General features: G+C 36.9%; 1 protein-coding gene across 4 annotated transcripts in view; it reads right to left on the reverse strand.

The window, feature by feature from the left end:
• LOC105206534 (hypothetical protein) overlaps positions 1–20,134 on the reverse strand; it is a 47,441-nt gene extending 27,307 nt beyond the window's left edge. The window contains exons 1-2 of one of the 4 annotated variants that reach the window (XM_039458411.1): positions 19,991–20,134; positions 657–1,977 (exon numbers count right to left, since the gene is read on the reverse strand). The gene's annotated coding sequence lies outside the window, so the exon portion shown is untranslated. Of the gene's footprint in view, positions 1–436; positions 2,292–19,990 lie in introns of those variants that run through there. The other 3 variants (XM_026131504.2, XM_011176026.3, XM_039458410.1) reach the window with 3 other exon arrangements.
• Positions 20,135–23,065: the final 2,931 nt, after the last annotated feature.

Raw genomic sequence — 23,065 nt, forward strand, 5'->3', positions numbered from 1 at the left:
CTCATTAATCTTATTTATGATTTTTTTAGAGCAAGTCACACAATCTGGAATTATTTCTTACCTAGGAAATATTAATTAGATGATGTCTCAATTATAATATTCCAATATAAACTTTGACAAAACAAATGATTGTAAATTCGTATGATGAGCTTGTTAATGTATTAATTACGATTTTGTTACCAAATTTTACATAATTTTAGAATATATAATTTTAAACAATGTCGGGAAAGAGAAAAAGGCAATTTATAAAATATGGAGTTATTCTGATTATTAAAATTACAATTAATTTTACAAATTATTATAAAGAACAAATTAATGATAGATTATCTTGTATCTAGAAACTCACACATTATCCAAAGTGAAAATATCAATACGTTCTATTTTATTTACCTTTTATTTTCCCCTAGAAACTCGATTGTACTAATCAGAGACTTACGAAAGTATCGTGACAGCAACAGAAATCATTTTCTCATCCTTGGTATCCGAAATATCCACACTGCGGATAAATTTTCTTCCGAGGATCAATTTTTTTCTGCGAAGGGCCACCTTAACTTTAGAACGATCTCGGATCGTACGATCCGAGATTTTCACAGCGAGCACACGTTCACAGTATCGCGGACTCGTTACGCGAAATCGAACACGTAATTCGCACTTACTCAAGACCAGTGCTCGCCGGGTTTGCGACGGCGATGCGTGTTTTTGCTGGCGAATTTCGGATGATGCGACATGTCGGTCCCGAATGCGAATAAGTCGCCGTCCGTCTTCGGGGATACGTGAAGTCCCGGTTCGGCGTTTGGTGGTGGAAGAAGAGTGGAGGTTCTCGTGAGGACCGAACGACTCTTGCGAGATCATCAAGCACGTGAGATATAAAGGGGGGACGGGGAGTGAAACAGAATGTAGGATGAGAGAAGAGGCGGTCGGAGAAAGAGTGAAAGAAGGAGCGAGACAGAAAGAGAGAAAGAGAGATCATAAAGCGAAAGAACACAAACGAATGAGTCTGTGAATGAGTGCGTGAGCGAGAAAGAAAGCGACAGGAAGAACGAAAGAGCACGTAGACAGACAGGTAGATACTTCGAGCGGAGGCTGAACAGAAGCCATCTGTTCTACACGCTGATATCTGTGAACTTGCGAATACCGGAAGAGGGAATCCTCTCGGCGCTGATGTAGTCAAAGGAAGCGGAAGAGAAGCGAGAAGCGGCTGGCTGCGGGAGACAAATGACTTCAAATACGAATCAGCATAAAGCAGCTGCGCCGGGATGATGACGCGAAAGTACTCTCTGTACCTTTTCATACGAGAGAACATCACTCCGTTCTTTTGTCCGGACATTATGAAAATTGTTATTCTTCCGTGTACGCGGAGAACGTTTTGATAACATTGTTAATCCGCTAAAGAGAGCCAGAGTAACATGCTTTAATGAGCACGCGACCGTACGGCTTCTCGTGAGGAAGGAAGAAGGACAGTCGCGAGCAGTCGTTCGGAAAAGATATGCTCCACCTGGTTGGGAGGACAGGGAGGAGCGAGAAGTAGAAAAAAAAAGAAGAAAAGAGAAGAAGGGGACTGCCGGTCTACCGCTACTGAGACGGCGACCTACTGTCCTGCATACCGCTACTCGGCGCAACCTGTGCCGCGAGATGGGAGTCAGACGCGCAGCATACACCCGGCAGAAGAGAGAAAGAGATAGAGAGAGAGAGAAAAAAAGAAAACCATAGAGCTTCCTTTTAACATGTGCTAGACAGGTAGGCGATTATTTAGCCGCGGATTTCCTTCCAATCGTTCGCAACCGATAGAGAGTTTAGCGGAGAAAGGTAATGCCGATTCGCTTCGTGCCGCACGATCCGCGAACTTTTCCCGCTAAATCACGTGTGTCGACGTGCGCGGACGGCGGTCTTGCTTTCTAAGGATGCTCTTCCGTCACGGCGTGTCGAGCGAGGCTTTGCGAGTTTCGACGTCAACTTACGCTTCCTGCAGGCATTATCCTGGACAATAAAAAAAAAAAACGGTTAACGAGCAGTTTTCACCACGTCGATTAACCTTAGCCGTAATTTAACTCGCCATTCATCTTTTCCCCGATTTTCCGCTTTTTTGTGCGGGACATGAAACCGGTTGGAAGAAGATCGAAATTAAGGATGTATAGGTTATAGCTCAAAACATTATTAAAATATAAAAATTTCATAGAATGCTCTAGTATTACGTTTGAGTATTCGTCTCTAAAATTCGACTACATTTCACTTTTATTTAATTTTCTGTTTACTCTTGATTCTTATGTAAAATCGCGTTTTGCAGTATTTATTTGCTTTGGTGGGAAAGTTATTATTACCAATTAAATCAAAATCTTTACATATACTATAATGAAACGCCGAGTAAAACTCTAATAAATATTCGTGCGAAAATTTATTTAAATCCATTTACTCATTTAAAAGTTATTTATTTAAAACTGTTAAAATATAGCAATTCTTGCTGCAAAAACCATTATAAATCAACTTAAAGGAGATATAATGCCAATACAAGCCAAGATTTTCGTGTGTATCGCAAAATATGTATTATCTTGAGGTATTACAAAGCGTAGACGTTTCAGTCCTAAGTTGGAACCAGTACAATGTTAATGTGTATATTGCACACTGTTTAGCGGATGCTCTGCTTGATTAAAATGTTGCAAATGTTAATTTATCAAAATGATTGTTACTTAATACTTAAAGTGTAAACCATGATTCAAAATATCAGTCAAGATTGTACGTGTGAACGATATGGAAGGCAATAATGTTGATAAATTAAATTTTTCATTTTTTTTCTCTGTAGCTAGTTATAGGACATTAACGACTAAAACTTTTTGTTATTGATTAGGATAAAAAAGAATAAACCTAAAGAAACCTTCAGTTTTTAATTTTGATAACTTTAAGTTTCTATTGTAAAAAATATCTTTAAGGGATATAATTGATTCTGCAAGATAACAAACAGTTACCCTTCGGAAAATGAAATGAAAATGCAGGAAGGTTAATTCACATTCTAACTTTATTTGCTATGCATGCCGCGTTAATGTTGGAATTTGCATTCTCTCGCAAAACACTATTGTTAATTTGTCCTTAATTATTTATTAACATTACATGCTCGCTCTTGGTTTGTAGAAAATTTTTCACTCGCTAAATAATGCAAATGAATGCATTAAAATACGAGCAAATGAGCGTTCTATAAACGACGGACCTTCTGAACGAAAATATAGTGAATACGCTCTCTCTCCTTCGTAATCGAACGTGTAACATTGTAATCGTAATGTACATACGAATTCACGAAACAATAAACGCCTCGGATAATTCGATAAATCGCAGGGAACGGTGTGAATTCAATAATATCATCAAACATACTGTCCCGCGTTTTCGCCCACATTGCTGGGTTTTCGGATAAAAAGGAAATGCAGCGCGCGGCATACGCCTACGTAACTTACATCGCATTTAAATACGCTATCATTTATACATTTCCCTTTTTAATGCCGCACCACTGCGGTGCGCATTGTCTATATTTGCATCGCAAATATTTTGTGGAAAAGCTGTCGTACAAAAAAAAGTTTCTATAAATCATCGCGGTTTGAAACATCAATTTGGTAAATGTATTCAGCCGCCAGACTCACTGCGAAAATAGTTCGCAATCCCATAAATTGTTGCGGTACATCAGTTTGAAAAATGTCAATTTTGGAGACTTTATTCGTCAAGCTTCCCTCTGTTCCGCCGAAACCACCAAATACAGTTCGCCGTCGCGTCGTGAGAATTAATTCGCGTTACGCAATATCGAAAATGCTTTATTCTGCCAAAACGGTTTTTTTTTTTAACACCGGCAATCGATTTCGTAAAAGGATACATCAGTTTCAGGCCATTCATTCGGCCAAATCTCGCAAATAGAACTCGTCGGAAAAGTCAATTAGGTTTCTAGGAACGGATCGCTTCGCGTAATCAATTTGTTAAAATCATGCTGGATATGTTATATGCATTGCCATTCTGCAAACGTGCATATCTGAAATTCGATGCATCTCAATTTCAACTTCTCGCGTTGCAACTTTTTTAATCTGAATTCTAATTTCGACAGCTAGTTTCGTTTTCCAGTTTTGCTCATTTGCTTATTTTTGTGCTGTAACGCGAATTTTTTAATTCTCCATCAAAGTATCACATCACATTATTACATATTTTATTAATTTTGAAAAAAAATTCATTAACGACGATTACATTACTATTTATACAGCAAAAATCAAATCACTGAATATTTTGTCTTTTAAACACGTGTCTTATGTTCCATTTTTGCGTGCATCTTTAAATAAAATTGCATTTTTTAAAAAGAATGTAAAACTTTTTACATATTACATATTTACTTCATTATTACATCATGAAAACTAATCTGTTTCTAAACATAGCATTCCTCGTCTTACCGTTAACCATTTAAATCGTATCTTTTGTGGAAAGAACTCCTCGGTTGAATAAAGATTATCGCACGGCGCTTTTGTTCCCGCGTAATTTCTCAGAGTCATTCTATGAGAATCCGGTGGATATGTAATAGGCAACGGTAATAGTCATAACGTGGGTTGTATACTGGCGCACAAATGTGCACGGATTAAATTACGTAATGGTGTGTAATATTAACCGCAGATACGTTTACATTTCTCCACACGACTATACCGTATTACGGTTTATCTTTTATCCGATTTTTCAGCGTAAATTAATTTTGCAGGCATATCACGCGGCGAAATGAAAGACGCTCGAGGTGAAATCTTTATAAGATTCTTATTACACTTACGGATGAATACGAAACTCTGATGGAAATTGTAATTTTTTGAAATTCTGCAAATATAATTTCAGATTTAGAAATTTGCTTCATGATGAATGCAAGTAATTGCGTTCAAGAAATAGCATCTATAATGATAATTTACGTTGTGTATGATAAAGTCATCGGTTTATCGACATTTTTAAAATAAAACGATACGCGTTTTTTTAATGATCATGTTTAAATTATTGACTGGCACCGCTTATAGATACGGTATTAAAGATACGTTAATAAGAAAACTTCAAATATTCCGCACAGAACTTCCACTGGTTTCCACCGCAGTATTCTTCCGACGGATATGTATCATTACGTTTTACAGGCATTAATACTAACAGCTCATTTAATTACAATTTATTTAAATAATACAAATTTGTATTTTGCATTTAAATTGTCGCTAATACGGTGAGTTACATGTGGTTTTAATTTTGAAAACAAAACGACCCGCACTAAATTTTACATTTAATTTGCGCTTCCTAGTTTTTCGAAACTAATTCCGTTTAAGGATGTTTTTTTAGCTACACTGTTGAAAATATCATAAAATTCAACGTATTTTTAAGATACGCGAGTATATTAAATTTAATGTATCTATTACTGTAAAGCATGGAATTTATTGCACTTTTAACATTACATAATATTACATTTTTTCAATGTACCTGCTTGAAATTTGCTTCCGTTATATTATATTAAGTTTGCTGCTATTTTCAACAGTGTATTGTATCAAGATAATAGATTGTCGTGTATATGATTCATTAATATTGGTATTAATTCGGCCTGACTAAACGTATGTGTGAAATTACATCTTGTTAAGCAGGAGATTATATCAAAATGTAGAAGTACAGTCTTTTTCCTTTTTTATTTTATAATTCCTCACTAAATCCGCTGAAACCGTAAAAGCATTTTTACAAAGATTATTTTACCACACGATCATTTTCTCATTTTTGCTATCAAGATCGTTGCTATCATTACAATTATTAAAGCGTAACGGGATTTGATTATTCGGAAAACGATACTCTGTATGTCTATCCCACTGCAAAGGTGTGATTAATAGATTTTTCGTGATGGACTTTTAATCTACGTTATTTCACGACGATTTGAACGAAACTTTTATTACCGCGGAAAGCTTAATGCGATTTTTCCCATCGAAATAAAAATCTCGCGCGGATGCCGAAGCGACAAGGCACTTTCGCGTGTGTGCGTGATGCATTAGACCAGGTTTCTGTTCACACGATTCTTCTCAGTCGATGATAATCGATGGGATAGATTATAATCGCAGTTAAACCGCATCGCAACAGACTGGGGATTAGTAGCGCAATGTTTTACGAGTCTTCTTCGTAGAGATATGGAGAAATAGAGAGATTTCATGACCCAACTTTCGCGCGCGGTCATTCAATATCGATGCGATACTTTTTTTTTTTTTATTTCCTAATTGATTTTTATCGTCTGTTTGTCGTACAGATATTAATTTACCAATAAGCTGTGCTCTTAATTCGCAGTTCTCGACGTATTTTAAATATTTTTTGCGCATTTTTAACATTTCGTGTTTCTGCGTCGTACTCGCAAATTGCTCGAAGGGTAATGTGTTGCTCGTAATTTAAATTGCAGAATATATCACGGAAATGGTAGTCGCGTATATTGCAGCTATAAAATTGTTAATTAAAAATTATTCCATAATGTACAAAGTCCGAAAGAGCAGAATTGCACGCGTTATTTAAACGCAACTTCATCGTGAATCATTGTCTAAAATTGAAATTAATTTTTAGCTGTTCGCCGTACGGGACACGATATAATATATTATAGCGATCGTCATAATTGTTGTATAATAAGGCTGTGGATAAACCGGCGTTTATTACAGAGAAGCGATATTACTGACAATAACCTAATTTTGCCTACTCTGAAAGTTTAATTGTTACAAGTCGCTGCACTCACGAATGTAATTAATAAGCTTCCGCGCTCGGATGCATCCCTGTCATCCCTTGGGATTTTCTGGTACAAAGGGTGAAATGGTTTGTAATAACTGCGGAATTAAATTTACGGACTCTGAAAATGGAACAGCGCCGGCTCCTTATCTTCCTATTTATCCGCGCGAACTGCGGATTTGCGTGGGATGTTATTATAGAATTTGTTGTTTTGTTAAAATAACAAATTCTGCGAAACATGCAATTTGCCAACTGCATTATTCAATGCAGTTATCTTACATTGAGATTAAAGTTACGAGTACTTTCGCGCGAGAGTTCATAAAGAACTGGGAACTTGTTTCGCGTTACTTAAGAAAATTTTATATTATTATAAAGAAAGTTTTTAAGATTACTTTAGATTTTTTTAAATAAAATTTTTCGCTTATAATACGTTCGTGCTTTTTTTGGGAAAACTTTTACAGAGTTTGTTTCGCGTTCAGAGCGGACCGCATTTTAATTTACTATTACAGTATTATTAAAGTGTTTAATAACCATGTCACATGCAGAAATCGTATTTGCGATACACGAATTCAAAGGGGTACAAGTGAAATTAAATCACTCCGTGAAAATTATTACTCGCTCTGTACGAACATAATACGACATATAACCGATACAATTGTCGCGATTGAAACAATTTTTGTCGACCTCAATCCAAGAATGTTGCCGCCGTTGCATGTGTAAGTGATTTAATGTGGACGTACCTCTGCTTGTTCCAATTAAGGCGTTTATCGGGCAAATATGTGTCACGGGTCATCGATATAAAACCAGGACGATGAGAGAAACAGTAGATCGACAAGCCTTCTTGAGAAAGATTACAATGTACGAGTACCTTGTCGATTCTCTTTTTCTAACGGCACATGTCAATTTTTATCTCGTGGGCGGCGGCCATTCGAAAATGAAACATCGGCGCTCGACTTCGAGATATACCAAGCGACGAAGATAATCTTCATGGTTGCTCGAGGGCAATTTCCTTTATCACTCCGTATTAATCTAACATTCCGACACTTTTGTCTCAAATTGTTCTTGAACGCGTTCTTGTTTCACTCAGGCTCAAAGTACTCCCCGTTGGTACTTCGTTACTGCTTGCGCCTTTGTAATAAAGCACTTATACAAATAACAATTTCGTGCTTCGCACGTAGATGAAGACGAATCGCTGACCTAGAAAGAACGTCTCATACGGCACAACGAAATAAATTACGAAATAAGTTTGCGCTTATAAGCTTTTAAAAATAATTTTTATTTTGTTCGCGGTTTTTAGTTGGAGGTAGAAGAACAAAAATAGGCAGCAGAATTTAATGTTGCAGAAGCAAATTTCAAACCGGTGCATTAAAAACATTTAACGTTGTCGAAAGTGCACGAAATTTCATGCATATACTTTTCAGTTATAGATACATAAAATTTAATGTTTAATTTAAATATACATTGAATTTCAAAGCAGTTTTAACAGTGTATAATGTGTATGAATATTTTGCCTCACGTCCACATTTACATTAGTTACAAAGTTTTGACATGCGTCTGTACATGCTTCTCGAAGCGAATCCCGAAGTAAGCGAATCCCGATTAAAGTATCCGATATAAAGTGCCTGAGCCGAATAAGTTCATTTAATTTATTCCATTTTTTTTTAAATTATTTAGAGTATATTGAAATATTAAATAAACTAAAGTGAAGCAAAATCTTTATCAATTATTCATAAAAATAAAATATTTTTATTATAAAAATAAAATATTTTATATTAAATAAAAAATTTCTCCTATATAGAATACTAATTAATAAATAACTAAAAATTTAATCTTTAGGTCTTATTATATAATTATAATCAAAAATAAAAAAATAATAAAGAAACTAAACATTATGTAAATTAGTTTCAAAATGATTATTAAACACCAGTGATTCGATCTCGCCGAGACGAGACGAGACCAGCTCAAATCTCGTCTCGGTCTCGATTTTGGTCTCGATATTTTCAGTCTCGTCTCGGTATCCGCTTGGTCTCGACAATGACGATCTCGTCTCGGTCTCGGTTTCGATAATCATAATAAGTGTTTTTCAATTCTTTCTATGCGATTAAACTTAAGTTAATCACTATTTCATTAATTTGTGTTTTGGAAATTTCTAGTCATTTTGAGTGTAATTTTAGTTTTTCAAAAATCAACATTGAAAGTCATCTGCAAGCTTCACGCATAACGAACAAATTACAAATGGTTATATAAATGGGTCTTATATGAATATGATGTTTCTAAAAAAGTATTTTATAGTCTTAAAAATCGATTTGTAATATATCTATATTTTCTATAGTTAAGAATGTAAATAATATAATATAATAAACCCTAAATTAATATATATTTAATCAATTTAGCAGCGAATTTTTGTGAAAACGACTCGCACATCCATGTTGTCGCAACATATTTGTTGCATTAAGCAGACGCGCTACTGTCGGTTCTAATTGCTCAGTCTCTCTTTATCTACTTTCTATGACACATCTTTCGAGCACGTACTCTAGGCACAGAACGCGTTTTTAAGTGCATGGTAAATTTAAATGTGGGTCTTATTTACTGCTTATTCGACTCGGATATCTTATTCGGCGTAGTTCAGCGCACTTTATACTTGGAGATACGAACGAAAGTTGCGGAGGAACAGCCTCGAGCATTTCCGACGCGTGCAATAGTAGTTAGAACTACCATATGTCGCACGTGTCAGCCGTGACGCTAACGGTTAAAGGAAGTCATTTTCGCGCTCGCGTACATTCCGCTCAGAGCGATCACGTTCATCGTCTCGTATTAATTTGACGTTACGTATGCGAAGAGAGAGATGAGGATTCCGTTATCGTCCCTTCATCGCACACACGTTAGGTTCGCGCGAAGTGATCGGCACGCAAGTTACAGCTGCTTTTCACGCAAGATTACCGCGTGTCTGCATGGCATACGTCTACACCGTAATTTACGTGGAATGTATATGCACACGAGAAGGAAGACGTTGAATATCCGATCCGACGGAATCGTTTTCGATACCCGTTACGCACCGCACAATGCTCTGCCGTGACATTATTCTGTTCGCGTCGTTCGAGTGATAAATTGCGTAATAATGTCTTGATAGAAATGAATGCTAAAGAGAATGTTAAAGAGATATGCAAATTGGATTAACTATTTCAGCGATATAGAAGCGATGTAAATCTTTAAAAAAATCTCTCCGACAGATTGTGCTCTCATGCAGATATTATATATGTCAGAAAAAATTTTCTATTGTATTTTTTATATTACAGATATAGAGACATTATTTTCAAAAAAATGCTACGATTATACTTTTACCATTTTTTTGTATAGATTTTTAAATTTTAGAGGCAACATTTTCAACATTTTAACATCAAAATTTTTTTGCATCTGTGTCTTTTTAAGATGATTTCTTAAGGAAAATCCTTTGTTTTATCGATATGTGCAATTAAATTTGGAAAATTATTTTAAATACATTTGTTTTGTTAGACTTTTTGTTATATCACAACTTTTAAATATCCATTATGCATATACGTGCGATATTATATCCATATATTTCGTATACGAAATCAATACCTTTTTATAATTAAACGTTTTACTTTTTATAATAAATTTTTATATTATATTCTGAATTAATGAATCTATTTAAAGATTTGTTAGAAAAATTTAAAATTTTGTCATCAATTTAAGAAAATAGTTTAAAGGAAATACGAGGTAATTCTTAAAATTGTATGTTCTAAAATTGAAACCTTAATGCTGAAGCAGTTATTGAATTGAGAGATTTATAAAAATACTGGCACATTCTATCAATTGCAGTACTCAAATAATTCAAGATTTGTCGTCAATTGAAGAAAATAGTTTGAAGGAAATAATTCTTAAAAGTGTACGTTCTAAAATTGAATCTCAGAAACTGAAGCGGCTATCGAATTGATAGATTTATAAAAATACAGGCACATTCTATCAACTGTAGTACTCCAAGATATATCTTTATAACCATACATTGAAATTGGATTCCTACATTGATATCTAATCGAACGCGGGACCGAAATAAAATGGTTCGAATCGAAGCAAACGGATAAAGATAAAAGATGAAGTATATTTGCGGGAAAAGTGGCCGATAAAAATTTATTTACGAATACACGCGAGCATCTCATCGGAGCATATACGCGTTGTACGTGTGATTGATAAATAGAAAAGAGAAAAGAGATAAAAACGCTCATCAAGGTATCGTACTGATACTGTACAGTGTATTCCGTGATGCAGCAACCATTTGCGAAGATGGTCCCGCTTATCTGTAGTTACAGCTCTGTCGTCTTGATATCCCAAAAGATGCATTTCTCTTCTGCTCCTTTCTCTTCTATCTTTATCTCTTTCATTCTCGTGGCTATTTTCATCGAAATATCCCGACTCAGTTGTATCTTCTGATACTTTCTGAATTGTCGTGAAATTTGATCAAGATTGCATTATTTTTCGCGCGTCGCGTTATTATCTTTCGGTTCACCTGATCGAGCAGCGAAGCGGTATGCGACTTTCTCCGCGAAATTTTTAAACATGCCTGAACACGACACAGTTTCAGCCGACTCGTTTGCTAAAAGTTAGCTGGAGTGAATCTGCCGTCTGCAGGAAATTGCTAAGATTCGCATGTGTCAGGTACACGAGTATTAGCGCGATGAAATCGGTGCTCTAAGAAACAAAAAAAATCGCCAATTGATTTGCTGCAACGATACTGCGTCTGTTAATAAGGCTATTAACTCTCCGAGTATGCTTTCAAAAAAGATTAAAACATAACGATGCACGTATTTCTAAATATGTAAAAATGTATAAACGAAAACAAGAAATAAAACATGCGTCATGCGTTAATAAATATCTATTGAAGCACATTTTTTTTATTAAGCAGCGTTAATTTTATAGTGATGTTACTAAAATTATTTTCTTGCATATCTCAATGCTTTACAAATAATTGACGTGGAATGTAATTAATTTAGTTAAATAATTAATACAATATTATTATCTTCGTAAAAATTTCTATTATTTTTCATAGTTGAGATATAAATTTTTGTTTATCAGAAAAAGCAGCAGAATATAAAATTTTTATACTAATGGAGAATGAAATTACTTCTGCTGCTTTTTTTGACGTATGAGTAAGTCATATATTTTAAATACACTTCGCCAATAACATGTTTTAGGATAGCAGATAACGATGTACATACGTTTGGCTATTATACTCTGTCCGAATGCGTGATCCGAGCTCGAAGTATATACCGCAATTAACATTGCATCTCAACAATGGTTTATACGTCATGTCAGTTTATTGATATGTTAATTTGCGAGCGTTCAATTAATATAATACGAAAGTAATCCCGTTAGATCGCTTGTAATCGCGTATAACAGCGTAACGCATCGAGCCGTATCTCGATGAAGCAAACTCGATACTCGTGGCTTGAACGAGAACGCTCGATAAACGAGACCGTGTGTATTTCGCCGGCATTAAATCCGCAGGGTAACAAGCGCAATCTCTTGCACTCGCTCTGGTTAACCCGAATTTGATTAACACGGGGGAATGCAAATTGCAGCGTACAAGTGATCAACACGGATGCTTATAATTCACTGCGAAACAAGTGGGAATCCACGCGCGGAAGGTTAGCAAAAAAGAAGTGACATAGTTATTACAGATACGTGACGCGTATCACCGATCCCCTACTTTCTCTCAATTATAGGTTCTCCGGTGAATCTGGAGCCAAGTTTTTTTTTTGTCGTAATCTGACGAGAAACGTCATTTATTTATTTTTCTTTTTTTTTTGTACGAAAAGCTGGCGTTTTATATTTATTTGAAAAAAAATTATATATTTTCTGTTGAATTTTAAAACATACCATTTTGACCGTATCTATTGTTTTTGCTTCGTCTACAAATATTATGACACGCGTATCCCGTATTTTTAATACAACGTCAACATGTATTTATTTTACCGGATTCGATTCAGCTAACATGTAAATTGTTTCTGTAGCAGACAGGCATTGCGAAACTTTTGATCGAATTTACATACATATATTTTTTTAGGAAATAGTTTATGACTGTTCTTACATGTACACCTACATTTTTCGCAAAATTTTGCAAATAACTAATTAATATATTTATGCTTGCATTATTAATAATTTGTTATTGTAAATGCACGAGACGCTTGTGTGGTGATAATTTCAGTATTTTAAAATATAAATGTTTTTAAAAACTTTATATTTAAAAATATTTAAATACTTTAATATTTAAAATGTGTTAAAGAGACTATTTTGAAGTGTATCATTACTTCGTGGTAACACTGTCAAGAATAAAAATAATTTTTAAAGATCTTATACATATACATAAATTGTATTTGTAATATATAATGTCATATATAATTATATATAATTAGATAGAATTATATGTATTATTATACAACATGAAAAAAAATATGTATATATATTTTATGATGAAACATTTCTTAATAGTAAAATTTAATATGACATTTTATTGATTTTTTGAAAGACACGTTACAGTATTTGTTACATGTAACTGTAGCGACGTAACAAGGACAAAAATACAGGAAATAAGACTAGCAGCTGTCCGAGTAAGCTCCCCAAAAAACTTGTAGATACGGTCGTAAATGCATTATGCAGTGCACTGGAAATGCTCGAAAAAGCTCACCGGTGAAAATGAAGAGCGACGCGAGCTAGACATTAATTCCGTCGTTATGCATTCGGCGCGTCCAACGGACTTTTGAATATTTACGCTCTGGCATACACATTTAACCGCGAATGGACGGCGACGTGGGTGGTGAACGCGTAAATCACGAGCGAAGGCTCGCAGAGAAGCCGAAATTGTGGAGTATGTACTTTTTGCCGAACGTCCGAGCGATCTTCGAACCGGAAATTTTCAAGAGAGGATCGGTGATAGACCGGTGATAGCGATTCCAAGTTCTGTCGGATGGTTCGGTTGCTGTTTGCGAACTATTTTGAGAGTCAGAATGGATAGCTTTCACTAGTTTTCACCTGCGGCGTTTACAAGCTGTTAGAGAACATTCCATGATTTTCAGCCTCGCGAATAAGAATTCTTAGATTTATTCAGAGAAGACGTAATAAACAATAAAGATTTTTACAAGAAATGTTAGTTCTTGGTCTGGCAATATTAGGTATATTTTTAATCAATAACAGCAACCAAGTTAACATAAATTTTTGTGTATACACCCAGAGAAGTGTCTTTGAATCAAAAAAATTTGTTCGAATGAAAAAAAAATTATGCCTTTTATTAGAATTAAAGAAATAGTTTGACTAGCAACGCAAATCTTGTTTTAAATGAAAGAAATATATTTTTAAAAACAGAGCAACAGAATTATTTCTTACATTTCTGTGAGTATTTTCATCGAATTAAAAAATTATTTGTTTAAATTAAACAAATAATTTGAACATGTGATTTATTTAGTTTAAAAAAGGTTAATAACATCATTTCTTGAAATCAAATAAAGATATTTTACTTCAACTTAAAAAAACCTACTTAAAGAAGAACTGTTTATCAATTTAATTAATATAATTTATCTGTAGGTGCATTTGACCGATTTAATATATTTTATCGAATAATTATTTGTGTTATTTAACACTGCGTAAAGGCAACTTGACATATATATTTTATAATTTTTGCAATGTACTTGTTTTTTTTTTTTTTTTCAGAGAAAATCCGTGCAATCATACTTGTGGAATTCTAAAGGCGGCTTATATATAGAAAATAGGAAATGAGAACTTTGCAAAGAATGCGCGCAGGCAGATTTTTCATCATCCATCATTACGTTCGGCACACACAGGGTGAGTTTGATTCGTTGTCACGTACAATGCTAAGATATCCTATATCGATTTCTCAATTTTCCGCGCACGCTGCGAGACAGCTGCGGAATTTGCTTTAAAGGAAGGCAAGGGTGAATATTTTTAAAAACCGCGACCGTAAGTTAAGCACGCTGTACAGAGAGAAACGCACAGATAATATTGATTTTTTAGTTATGTATAGATACTGGTTGCAGTAAATGCTGCCGGGGTCTTTGTTACCGTTAAAGACGCGGCCCCGCCTATGTACATATAAATATTTTTCAAAGCAAGCCGTAAGTTAGCGCACCAGGACGGTGTACTTTACTTTTATCCCTTTTACGTCGCTGATAATCCGAACAGACGCGACGGGCAATATATGCGTCCCCCTGCGATTGATGGCACCTATTCCCCAGTTATCCGAGTCGTTTCATCCTCGTGTATTTGAGATGTCACAACTGATATTTTTCCCTTCTACCCTCTTGGAGTTTCGATTCTTTACATAAATCGTAAAATTTATATTCCGCAACGTCTTCCCGAGTTGTGGTGAAACTTGAAAAAAGTTTTACAGTCTGTAAAGTTTTTATTCAACACAAACTTGTGCTTGAAAGATTGATGAAGCACGTATACATGATGTTTTTACTTTGCAGTGTATTAGTCAGGAAGGAAAAACAAGATATCGCGATGGGTAGAACGTGAGTCTTGCTTTTGTAAATTTATACGTGATAATGTCAAATCTCTCCAATTATCAATGGTATGTAGAACATTCTGTATGCGTACTCTGAGTCTTGAGTGCTGAGTCTTGATCAATTAAGTAAACATACAGCTACAGACGCGAATTGATTGGTTTGCTGACAGTGCGTACAATAGATGAAAGGTCCAATTGTGACATTAGGCAAGGACATTGGCAGTTCGGAAACTGTATGTATCCTACAATGTATTACGTATATTCTTCATTATATTCTATACACATGAAAAACGAACACGGATTATTTCAAAATTTAGATATTTCTGCATATATCGTGCTCTCTGTCTTTGTCCCTAGTCTTCAAAACTTTTAAGGGCCATTGAATGTTCCGTCGAGCATCCAATTCATCAACGAAATAATCATTCAAACTTATCTCCTTGAGCTATCAAAGTTAGTGATTGCGTCGTTAACGTAAATCGAAAAGTTTGAATGTCTCTGACGTTATGAAATAGAAGAATCATTTCTCAACTCTAGTTATGTAAAATATCTCGTTATGTATGCATAGTAAATTAAATTAAAAATAATATTTTTTCGGTTTATGTTGCACAACTAATCTTTTTTTAAAAGATTTATTTTAGAGATTAATGTAAAATTTTTAAGAGAGAAAGAGAGAGAGAGAGAGAGAGAGAGAGAGAGGCAGAGACAGAGAGAGAGTTTCTAGACATCCTCCAATTTACAAGTTTGTACAAATAGGAAATATGAAACGCGCGTTTGCAAAATAATATCATAGTTTTTTTTTTACTTAAATGTATAAATTTCGCAATATACTATACTGAAATATTCAACGATAACAATACGCAGCACATTCGTAGCAACGTGCTGTCGTACCGTGTGTCCATTATACGAGTCCAGTTGGCGCACTTGCTTGGTCACGTATATTTCTTGGCGATGTATGCACAGTATGCATAAATACGATTGTCGCGTTATTTCCGCAGTATTCTTGGCGCTAGATATACATGTTATATTTCCGTTGTTTGGATTTTCCCTCTCTCGCGAACGGAATTTTGAGAAATTCTAAAAAAGCTCAAATCAACTCTCAAAGATTGAGTATCTCGGTTATGAATAATATTCGGAAAAGTCGCGAATGTCCCATCATTTATTCCGAGAAATGTATCACATTGAATTAAGGAGATGAAAGGGATAAATTTCAATGATAACACAGCGGACGTATTCTTGGCAATGAGATTCTCGCCCTCCCCCTCTCCCCGAATGCATTAATCACTGGAAACGGGAGTATTACTTGTTGTCTCGGTAATGCTTCCAGAGCGTGGAAGTATGGTGAACTATCGCTCTTCTCAAAAGCAATTTATGCATATTATCTCATTTTCAACGTCTCATAATTTCAAGGATTCTTAAGCGTGATAATTTTACGCGAAATTAACGCTATCTCCGAACGTCCTGAACTGTATCTGTCACTTTCAAAATTTATAAGCGATCGAGTTCGTTTCCAGCTGTTGCGCGAGTAATTTAAAATTTAATCTTTCTTTTATTTATTAAGAAAAAAATAACATATCAATTTGATATCAGGAATTCATCTTTCGCTGTAATAGCTTGTAACTGTATATTCGGAAGCATCGCGAGTAAATTTTAAACATCCGTATATTTATCAATCGTTATATCTCTGAACAAAGATCCATTTCTGTATCAAACGTCACGTAGGCGGAGCGCGTTTCACATGACATGGACATGTTTAATCTTCTGGAGTAATGGCAGAATTATATTCCTGACGTATCGTGACGTTGAACAAAATGCGTAGTAGCACGGGCTTTGGGAATTATTTGCTACGCAGAAAATACGCGGAAACAGTGTTACTATTCGCGATTCGTGATTGACGATTCCAACCGCCGCGTTTACTTTTCATTTTCAACCCCTTACGATTTCCACACACACGCACACACATACACATTCTCTATCTCTCTCTCTCTCTTTCCCTCTCTTCTTCTCGCTCGCGTCCGAGACCTGCAGAAATAGGTTGCGAAGCGAAGTGAGGGGGCACGTTATGTGTCGTGGACGAGGCCTGTGATCGATAGGGTCTAAACCACCCCTACCAGGCAGCCCCATACTAACGTTATTCCGTCACACCATAACTTACACATACACCCCGTGTTTACCAACACTCTCGCGGCGTGTGCATAATGCGACATACATAAATATATATGGGGCAGAAAAAGAGAGGAGTGAGAGGGGGGAAGGGAGGATATCGGTGTAACCAGCGGCGAGAAAGCGCAACTCGTGTTTACCGACACGAACTCGTAAAACGATACACCTGTCGATATCTTCGGTACGTAGTGCTGTAATCGCTTCTCCCTTTTCTTCGTAAACACAGGGTGTTTTACGTTCTCCGTACCGGTTTTCGGTCGAAACATGGATTCTTGCATTAATTTTAAACGAGGGGAAAACTAAAAATTTTTCTTACATTTTTGTTGAAAGAAATCAACTCTATACATAATACGACGACAGCTTGTTCGCCATGAAAGAGTACTCGAATAAATCAGTTGGAGATTATATGCTGCTTTGTTGAATTTTCCTTCTGTTTTCTCAAACGAGGAAACATGAGTTACGCTATTGTTCCATGAAACGACTCACTTTACGATGGAGAACGCGAAAAATTGGCGAAGAAATTCAAACGGATTGTGATTGAGAGAGGATATTTCTTCACCGCGCAACTATTTCTTCATTTTACGTCTTAGATGATAAATAAGCGACACATGTGACGATCTTATTCAAATGCAGAGACGAGAGCGTATCGCGGAATTTGTCGACGTGAAATGTCGACAAATTTCTTCCTTTTGACATCCTGATCCCGCGAGGGGTTTCGGTCTTCCTTCCTTCACGTTTCCCGCGACGAGAGACCACGTTCGGGATGTTAGTCTTTCTGTCGAGAATTTCCACGCGCGACGTGTCGTTTACTCGCGTATCTCGGCACGGTTTAACATCCTCGCTGGCTTAATTGCTTCTAATCTAGCGTATAATTGCCTAACAATTCTGATAATTCCGACCAACCCCTTTTGTCAATGGCACAGCGAGTATATTCCCCCTTTTCCCCCCGAGCTGTTAAACACATGTGTATGTGTGTGTATTACGGTTGTCCCCCCCAAAGAGAATACGTAGCCCTTTGCCAAGTTTCCTTCATATACTCAATATTTGCCTACCTAGTACTAATACGATGTAGATAACCTAGTTCGAAGGTAATCACATATAAAGCGAAAGCCAACGAACTGTACGGAGGCCGCTTATAATGTCGATCATCTCATAATGATGCGTAGATCTCTCTCAAATGGACATAAATACGAGTAAATTGTGTACAGACTGGGAACGCACACGTGTAATCCTTCTTGTAATTGTTGTCGCTCGTATATACATAGTTTTCCCAAATTACCTTCCTGTAATTGCTTTAATTAATTATATCATTGTAAACTCTTCCGAAAGATAATTGTTACAAAGGAACAATTATTCTTAATAATTTTGTATATATTACTTTAGCTTAATGGAACTTTTCCAGCAAACAAAAATAAAGTCAAATAAATTGAAAATTGTAGAATTCCGAAGTATTTTTGAATTTAAACGGACTCAAGTGGATTGAAATATTATTATTCATCATTTTGAGTTCGGAGGGATTCATGTCTCCATTGTATTATTTTTGTATTCAAATGAATTAAAATACGAAGTGAGTTATTCATATTATTTTTGAATTCAAATGGATTTGAAAAATCTGAAACACAAATTTGAAAATGTCGAAATGAATTTATTTCTATCTATTTTAATTCATTTTCATAGATTTCCAGCAAACAAAAATAAATGCAAATGAATTGAAAACTGCAATTTATTTTATCTGAGTTTGCGCTTTAAAGTCCCATAGCATTTCTGGATTCAAATGTACTCAAATGGACTCAAATAGATTGAAATACGAAATACGCTTCAGCATTTTGAATTCGAATGGATTGATGTCTCCGTTATATTAGATTCGAATGAATTGAAATAACCTATTCATCTTTTTGAATTTGGACGGACCATGTCCAAATTATATTACTTTTGGATTCAAATAGATTCGAAATATCTCAAGCGCGAATTCGAAAACGTTTAAATAAATTTATTTCTCTTTATTCCAATTCATTCTCGTTTGCCGGGTTGTGAACCATAATCAGGTTTTATTTTATCCTTAGAAAAACATTTACATTTTGTTATTAATATTTATTTTCTTCTTGCGGGTTTTGCTTACTTCGTGTTTGCTTACTTCGCATCACAGTTTTTATAAAACCTCGTGTTTGCGCAATACATTTTCACATTACGTCATGGGAAACCAGGCAACCTCGGAGAAATATAAATCCTTATTCCGCGGTATCCGAGATGCGAATTCGAGCTTTTTTTTTTCGTTTCCGACGAGTTCATCCTCGGCAAGCTAAATCCATGTCTAAACTAAAAACGACATTGTCTTGCTGACGTTCCGACATGCCAAGAGAATCGTTTCGAAGTGCATATCGGAAGGAATTGCGAAATTGACTAATCGCGCGTGACGCGTCCGTCGCCGTCGATCGCGGTCAAGCAACGTTTTCATCTTCGCCGCGGGCGAATTCGCCCGCTCCATTCATACCGCGCATATTTCCTGCGCTATCTCTCCTCGGGAGCATGCGTAATTACGAGGCCACCTCGTGCATTCAAGGTTTACCTACCTACCTGCTACTGGCGGCATTATAAGCCGGTATTGGCAACCTCGTTCCGAATCAAGGCGGCGGTTCGGTCGGCGAGCACGGGCCAATCGAGAGCGTTTGCGGTTGGTGAATGACTGCGTCGAGAACGGTGCGCTTGTCAAAGCGCACACCCGATATATAAACGTCGGCGCGTTATGTATGTGCATACACGAGTGCGTACGTATGTATGCGCGGTATGCATGCGTTTGCGCGCGCGCGCGCGCGCGCATTCGATCCTGTGTGCGCGTGTGTACGCAAACACCGGCGCGCGACGACGCGTGCATGTACACGTGCACCTAGGGCGATGGTTACGAGGGATATCTCCACCGTCCGACCGCGTCCCGTCCCGCTATAGGCTACACAGGCGGGGTGTGACAGATTTCACGGGACGACGAGCTAACGAAAAACTAGTCGGCTGTGAGGTGGCGAGAGGGCAGAGACTACATCCACCTTTCTCGTATAGCCGCGTCCCACTCCTCCCTCCTCAGCCATCCTCCCTCTCTCCCCAGGACACCCCTCGCGCTGACAGCCGCGCCCGGTCGCTTTTATCCGACATTCCAACCACCGCCGGCTGCCACGAGCCAGACGCTCGAAGTATCCGGCCGGAGAAATATCGCCCGGCTCTATCACAGGCCTGCAACTGTTGCCTTGGTCGTGGTCGAGATCTTCGAGTGAGTTATTATCGGATCGCAGTGCGAGCGCGCTTTCATGGGACTCCCCTACCCTCCCCCTTTTTTTTAATGTATTAGCATTGATTTTTATGTATCAGGGACGTCAGGAGACGCGGTTCTTGTTAGTCCAACTGCAATTGTCTCCTTGACGTTCTGCCTGATCGAATGTTATCTCAAATAAATCCAATTTTTCATTATCTCGTTAACTTGTGGTAAAACCTCACCTGATGTTTTACCCAATAGGCTTCATCTACGACGCCATTGGTTAAAGCATCAGATTATGTTTAACCACAAGTCAACCAGGTAATGAAAAATCAGACCATGAAATCGCGAACGTAGAACCAAAGATAGAACGAAAATCCGAGGGAACGGAGAGAGAAACCGGCGACATTTATCATGGCACGTTCGTGCGATATCGTTCAGACAAATGCGCGTGACACTTGCGATCCGGTTATTTATACGACTCCGCGACGACTAATAAGGCGGCAAGCTGAATGTGCCAAGTATTTGACGAGAGTTTCTTAACTCATCCACCTGAAGGGATCCGACAGGGTCCTCGTTAAACCCTTTATCCTCTTTCTTAATTCCGTCTCTCGTTCAGGACCTCCCGCGCTCGCTCGCTCGCTCGCTCGCCTTAATGAGAATCCTTGTTGCGCAGTAGAAAAAGGTGAACGACACGTTCTGGACACGACGTAAGCCAGCCTCTCGCCTTCTCGCAGTAGTAAAGGCTTTTACGATCCGGACCCGGGCCGGTAATTAGAGAAACGTCTACACCTCTCGTACACGTTTTCTCTCTCTCGAAGCTCGCGCGCATTTATTTTATTTCGCCGAGTGGATTTGTTACAAGAGTCACGGCTGCTTACTCTGCGACAAGTTAAGATCGTTTAAAGTGGCTTTCAGCGGCGCGCGCAAAACGCAGACAGCTGTTCCCGGCGCTTTCCATGCGTTTAACGTTATTCAATATTCAATGCGATGACGTGCAATTTCGTATGGAGAATTCTATCGGAGAGAAAGAACGCAATGTTCTTCTTTTGCGTATGAATTGAATAGGAGAAACCGAGTTAAAATGTTCATACGCCGTTTTATATCTAATGGAGTTAACGTGCAATCTCTTGCAATTCTTTTAGCTCACTCAGCGCATAGAAATGTAAATGTACACGCGCGCGAACACGCACGCGTGTTTCCTTTTGAGAAAAACATTTTTTTACAAATAAAAGCGAGCAATTTATTAAGGGGAGCTTTATCAGAGATACGCGAGTGTGTTTCCGTTCTAAAATCGAGAGCTATGCTTATGACTCTTGCATCTCCGAGAGAGATCGGTATTTAACGCACTATGCAGTATCGTAGCATCTAACCGAAACTGCGTTTAGTAGCAGCAGGAATTTCGGTATGGTGGTTTGTCGTACAGGTGACAGCCGTTCGATCAACGTTCCGAGCTCCCAACACACGTAGAGCCCTTTGTACACGCAATAAGTCTATCGGGTGTCGTACAGGGCGTCGTAGAGGTCTCCTGCGATTCAGATTCCGTGTGTCAATATGTAACTACGTGAAATGAAGCGCCGCTTGATTTATTAATCGATACGTTATACCTATCCCAGAATCTTGCGCCGCGCCGTGGCAAACACGATACAGATGATTGAACCCCGCAAAGTTTGGGATTTATAATTGAAAGAGGTAAAGGAGAAGATTGTATTATAGCCATCCATGTAGATTTTATACAATAACTTTGTTAATAATCCATATTTTAAATTGAAAACTTAACGATCGTGTTTATCAAACTGTTCTTCAACGGATTCTAGATTCAAAGTTATGACATGTTATTATACTGAATGTTATTCATAAAAATATAGCAACACTGCATAATAGATCGAAGAGGAATAGGGAAATGGTAATACGGTTCATTATAGAAATGAACTTAAAGAATTGATCTTAATTAAAAAGATACAGTATTTTATTATAAAATTATATATCGATGGTCTACTTGCAACACGTCGTAAGTCTAAAATTTCCGAAATTGAGTTTTTGATATTGTTGTATTTAATAGACTATCTCGGACAAATTAATGATGTTATAAAGTGATCCATTGTAAATAGTAAAATAAATGTCATTAACACAATGTTTTCATATTAGTGCCATTATATAACGACAGACTGCTAAACGAATGATTTCATGAATAATTACTAGAATTTGTCATCTAATAACAGAAAATACGAGCAGCCATAATATCACACGGTCCATAATATTACCGGCTCCTTTATGTGTCACACGTGAAGAAATATGTATACGCGCGCAGGGGCATTTTCTTTTAAATTTCATCATAAACGCTAATATTTAGTAAAAGCGCTGGAAAAGGATACTTAACATTACTTTAAAACATTAATTTGGTTTAC

This window comes from Solenopsis invicta, chromosome 16, assembly GCF_016802725.1.
Source record: "Solenopsis invicta isolate M01_SB chromosome 16, UNIL_Sinv_3.0, whole genome shotgun sequence".
In the NCBI taxonomy this organism is placed as follows: Eukaryota; Metazoa; Arthropoda; class Insecta; order Hymenoptera; family Formicidae; genus Solenopsis; species Solenopsis invicta.